Genomic DNA, 6,034 nt, shown 5'->3' on the forward strand with positions numbered 1-6,034 from the left:
CGCACAGTCTCGCTTCCTGTGCACCTCCTTCCATCCCCTCACTCTGAAAGCCAGCAAAATGGCCAGGAAAGAAGCCATCCCCGATGGAGCAGCTCCCCCGCTCTGGTCCCTGTGCTCTGCCAGGGCTTGAGGGGGATGCCGGGAGCCCTGCCAGCCTGCAGCCGGGGCTGTGGGGGCTCCTTCCTCCCCCCCTGCACGCCTGCACTGCCAAGGGAAATGATGCTGTTGGTCCTTGCATCTGACATACTCCCCTATAAATCTCCTGATGAGACTTGGAGATCACTCCAAAGGCAACTGGGCTGTCTGCATTTGGTATGGGGCATTTTCCTCATTTCTCTCTTTCTCAAGTTGTGAGCAATAATGTGTTTCAATTTTCGGTTTTTATGCTGAGACAGCACTGTCCTGCCAAAATGGAGCAAGAAATACTCCTCTCTGGTCCTTGTAGTCCCAGTGGAGGGACAGGAGATGTAAGCATAGCAGGCTGGGTTGGCTTTGCCTTTGGATAAGCCCTGGCAGGGCAGGTCAGCACAGCAGCTCTCTGCGGTCCACCTCCACCCATGGGTGCTCGTGCACACCAGGCTCAGAGAGGCTCCTCAGGGTGCAGAGGACCTGCTGGACAAATCTGGGCTGGACCTGCCCTGTTCCCTCTGGGATCAAGAGGACTGGGGTGTCACAGGAGGACATGAGGTTGGCAGATGTGCGGTGGATGGCAATGGCCCCAGAGCTTCCACGTAAGGAAGTCCAGACCAGCATGAGAACCTCACTTCCAGTCCTCTGGCTTCAGGCACACATTTGAAGGAGTTTGTGGTGTCTGAGAAGTTGTTTTTATCACTGTCCAGTACGAATGAGGCTGTGTTGTGACTGGGATATGGCTGATGGCTTTGACTCGGGCAGGTAAACTGTCAGGCTGCTCATGGTGGTCTGTGGGGTCACACTGGGTCCTCACACGTGGGCTGTCTGCAGGTGGACAGGCCTCTGAAGGGGAGCTGGTTTTCAGAGCAGGGCTTCCCCCACCTGTCCCAGGCCAGGGAGAGACTGAGTGTGTCCAGAGATTGTGCTTTCAACTATACAAAGAGAGTACCAGTCATGGGTGGTGGGGTTTGGTGGCTTTTGGCCAGGGCCGGATTCCCAAGTACCACCATGGGCAGCACTGGCAAGATGTGTGATCCCAGGGTGTGGAATAAAACACCTATATTGCAGGCAAGCTTGAACCATTTACTATCAAGCATGATTTTGTCACCCCCTCCTCTACTGCCAAGGCTTATGAAGATGCACCTAAAGCAGGGGGTATGAGAAACACATCCAGCAGCATCCTCTATGTGGCAAGGTGGCAGTGGCATGGACATTGAGAATAGTAATAGCAAGATGGTGCTTCCTTCAAAACCTATGTCAATGGGCCATGGGACAGGTCTGACCATGTCCCTTTACAGTGCTGCAATACACTAAAGTATATGTACTAAACTATAGTTTATACTAAAGGCAGACCCTGAGCTACTTCAGATAACTGAGAGGTCCCCCAGGAACCAGACAGAGGTGTCAAGGGAACTTAGGACTTCCAGATGCACCAAGAGCCCCAGAGCATGCAGAAATTTCAGCTAGGAATCACTTACTAGTGCATGTGTTCCTACCAGCCTGGTGTGATACTCCAGAACATGGCCTGACTTGATTTGTTGTGCTTTTACATTGCTAGAGTAAGAAGGCTACTAATCTGCTTGTCGGAGGAATTTTGTCACACGAATTTTATGGACTGTGGTAAATAAGTGTTGATATTTTTCTGAATTAAAACTGAATTTAAATATAACCCTTGTCTCTTGCCAATTGGGGTCATGTGGCACTGTTAGACTGGCTTGTGGAGACTGCCTGCAGTTCTATTTATTTAGTAAAATATTTTGGCAAAGCTCTGGCATCCTGTTTCCTTGCTGTGAGCAGAGAGAAGAAAGTAGTTAAAGCAGCACAGAACTTCAGCACAGTCACAAGGTTACCCTTAGGAGCAAGTAGTCGAGTACAGCTAGTAGCTAGATGAGATTTTTACAAGTTCAGAACAAGTTGCAAACAAAACCACAGAGCAAAGTAATACCCTCAGCAAAGAGTAACTTTGGGAAGCTGAAATGGAGGAGCAAATACAGGCAGGATCAGTGCTGGGGAGATTTGCAACCTCATTTATGCCTGTCTGTCCCTCTCCCAAGGCATGTGATGCTCTGTAGTGCAGGGGTGGAGAGTGAGAGGGACAAGCTCACTGTGGTTGGATATAAGACAGCTGGAAGTAGCAGACCTGCACCTCTTACCTGTGTTTTGAAGATGATGCTACCCATAGGGGAGTTTATTTGCCCACTTGACTGCAGCACATCTCTATGCTGGATGTGCTGAGTAGAAGACTGGCCAGCCTTAAAGGGACAAAATCTATTATTTTCTTTAAATATGAGAAATCTGTTGCTACATCCTTGCTGCAAGGTCTCAGTGGGCAACCTGTGCAATATTGGGAACACTGACCCATCTCACTGTTGCCACCAGCTCATCAGAACCCATACATAGACCTTGAGCAGGGTAAGACATAAATGAATACCATTACAGTTGTGCTCCCAGCCGGTTAACAATGCTCCTTGGAAACACAGCCTAAAGTTTGGGGGTTTTTTCCCCTGTTGCTACAATGAGATGAAAAGCTTCTACAAAGCCAAGGACCTGGACATTTTTTTCAAATCGGAGAGCTTATCAAGGGCATGAATTAGTAGAATAGAAGAAAAAGGCTGGTGGAAATGGCTTTGCAAGGCCTGGCACTTTCCCAGTAGAAGAGCAACCAAGTGGTCCTGCTAGTTCAGCTCTGGATTGGCAAAGCAGGTTGTGCTGGTTCCTCCTGCCTGAGCAGCCCTTCCCAGGGGCTTGGCATGGATGCCCTGATAAACTGCTGGAGGAACTGCTTTGCCTTTGCCAGCAAATATTTCTGCTGAGGTTGTGACAGCAGAGAGGTACTGCTTCCAAACTGCTGATTGTGCCCAGTATCAGAAACCAGCTGCACAAGGTGCTCATCCCAGCCAGCATCCAGGCACTTTGGGCATCAGTGGTCCAGCTCTGCCACAGTACTTGTGCTGTTCACAGCTCCTCCAGAGCTGTGAGACGCTTTTCTTAGTACTGTAATCCACAGTCTCCTGGGAGCACCCAAGTACTTGTGGGTGTTTTCTTCAGGGAAGTGAGGCTGGGACCTGGTGAATGACCAACTTGTGCATCAAAAGGAGCTTGAGCTTACACCTGCTGCAAATGGAAGTTTGCCATAAATCTCAGAAAGAAAAATGACCTGAAAGGAAATTCAGTGCTTATCAAGCCTCTGAGGGCGGCAAATATAAGCTTGCAGGTCTGGAAAAAGGTGAGGTGATGAAGCAAAGGGCTGCTGCATCCTGCGGGGTGTGATGATACCCAGGGCAGAGAGGGGTGCTGGGGTGCTGCTGGCCCTGATGCTGCAAGGGCTCAGGGGTTATGTCGCTTTTTCAAGAACAGGGCTGCAGTAGGAAGGCAAATCCTTTGTAAGAGAGTAAAGGTTTTTATAGTCATTGAAGAGGGGGCTGTGGCCTGCGGAGCGAGGGTCCAGTGAAAAGGTGTTTTGTTGGAACTTGGATTTCTCCTGGGCTTGTGTTGACGCCGGCAGGGCCGGTGCTCTCCCTTGGCAGGGAACGGGGAAATGGAGGAAGCAGATGTGTTGCCATGGCAATGCAGGGAGCAGCCACCACCGGCACAAGCCTCCTTTTCTGCTGCATGCCCGCCCGCGCTGAGCCACATCAGGGACCGTCTGCCACAAAGGCCACGGCCACCCTCTGACCCCACTGACCCCGGACAAGGGCGGGGGACAGGGTGACTGCAGCACCCTCACCGGCAGCCAGGCTCCCATGGCCGCCCACTAGCACCAGGTTTGCCGCTCGGACACTTGGGGCTTTCATTAAAAATAAAAAAGCCTTTGTTTACTCAAATGTCTTTTTTTTTTTTCTAGCTTCGCTGCTCCAAGTCCCAGTAGGTAGGCTTCAAGAGTCCTCATTCATAAGGGAGCAGGAGGTAAATCACACTCTCTGGAGGAAGTTACACCTAAATATGAAAAATGTGGCTGCCCAAAATTTACAGATTCCAGACCTGATTATCTCTGTGTCCCAGGTCTTGCAAAATATTTATTGGGGTTTTTTTAACTGGAAAAAAAAAAAAAGATTCCTTTAGTGGGCCAGTAGGTGACTGAAGTGGTGAGTTTCCCAAAAATGGCCTTCCCCTCAAGCTCCTGGGACCCCAAGACTGCAGCACAGGGCACCAAGGGTCCCCATGTGTCATCTCTTCCGGAGGGCAACAAGCCCTAAACCAGCAGGAAGGAGAACATGTGGCAGAGGCAGGTGAGGCCAGTTGAGGTGCTCCCAGTGTCACTGATAGCTCTCCTCTCCATGCTGCAGGTGTGCTCAGTCCTGCCAGGAACCACAGAATCACAGAATATTCTAAATTGGAAGGGACCCACAAGGATCATCGAGTCCAACTCTTAAGTGAATGGCCTATAAAAGGGATTGAACCCATGACTAACCAGTTCTGTCTGTCTTAGTCTTTGGCCCAGGATATTTTAAACAAGGATCAGAGGAAGAGGAATAATTCCTGATTGAACTGATCAGTAGGCTCCAAGGGTAGGATGTTTAGTGGTACAATTAGGTATCTCTTCCTCAGACCCCTCAAGTAGCATAGGCTGCTTACTCCTCCTTCAGCTTCTTTCTGTATCCTTTGGCTGGAGGTGGAAGGTGAACAGTAGCAACCATGTGATGCTCAATCCCCAACAGCTAAAAGGAGGTGAGAAGATCCCTACCTGAATTACTTATGGTCAGATACCACCATCCCTGGGTGTTTGAGGCTGCTTGATCCCAGCAGTTGAGTGTAACCCTCTATACAGCGCAGGACAGCTGAAAAATTGTTGTCAGGATTTTGGTATGTGCTGAGACACTATCCAAACAAAAGTGAGCAATGTCTCCCCAAGTCAATCATTAATAATATGTGTGTGGATGTTTTCCCTTGACAGCAGCACAGTCGAGCCTTAGCCTTATCTAAATCTCATTTAACCAGCTTTCCAAGACAGTTTTAAGAAGTGGCTGGAAAACGCATTGAAATCCATCCATTTGAGCTGTAGTTTCATCCAGTGCTTGTTTAGACGTTATGCCTGAGAGATCTGCCTAATGTATGAGCATGTTTTCCTTACACATTGCCTGCCTTGACATTTTTCTATTGGAGATCACTCAGCTGTTGGGGATCTGAGATAATGATGATTTAGAAACAAGGCCAACTAGGAATTCAGACAGAGTACAAACAAATGGCCCAAAGCTGCCTCCACCCCAAATGTACTTCCATTTTTCACACCCTTTCTCTCTACAGCATAGAAGGCCCATAACACTCTGTAAGTACATGTTTACAGTCACTTCAGGCCTCCAAGGGCATCGTACATGAGAACATCTCTCATTATATATAAGAAATGTTACAAGTTTAGGAGCCTTTAAATTGAATTCCATTAATGTCATGCTTCTACTAGGCCTGCAGCTCTCTCAGTGGGTTCTGATCCCATCTTTACATGTGCCTTGGATGCTTTGGTTGCCTTCCAAGATAGCAAGACTTATTCCCTGTTTTTTAGTTACATGGTGTCCCCAAGCACTTTTTTTTCAGGTCTTTAATATATTATTTGCCATGGATGTACAGATAATGCAATAGATGCCAGATTTATGACGTCTTCTGGAGATTCTGTGAATTTTTTCCCTATTGCAATCTTCACGAAGAAGTTTGTTTATTCTACAAAACTTCAAAGCATTCAGATTTAAACATTTTGCTTTCCCTTTTATGGCTGTGAATAAGAGAGGTGAGACCTCAGGGTGTGGGCCTCTTCCAGTGTCACTGACAGGCAACAGATATTACAGAGGCCAGTGGAAACTGGGAACACACCAAGCAACATCTTACAAGGGTGAAGGGCAGGGGCTGAGGCAAGGAGCACACTGAGCAGTGCTGCTGTTGGAGACAGCAGGAGCTGAGAGGCCTCAGCCCT

Source organism: Neopelma chrysocephalum, unplaced genomic scaffold (assembly GCF_003984885.1).
Source record: "Neopelma chrysocephalum unplaced genomic scaffold, ASM398488v2 Primary Assembly neopelma1_97, whole genome shotgun sequence".
Classification (NCBI taxonomy): Eukaryota; Metazoa; Chordata; class Aves; order Passeriformes; family Pipridae; genus Neopelma; species Neopelma chrysocephalum.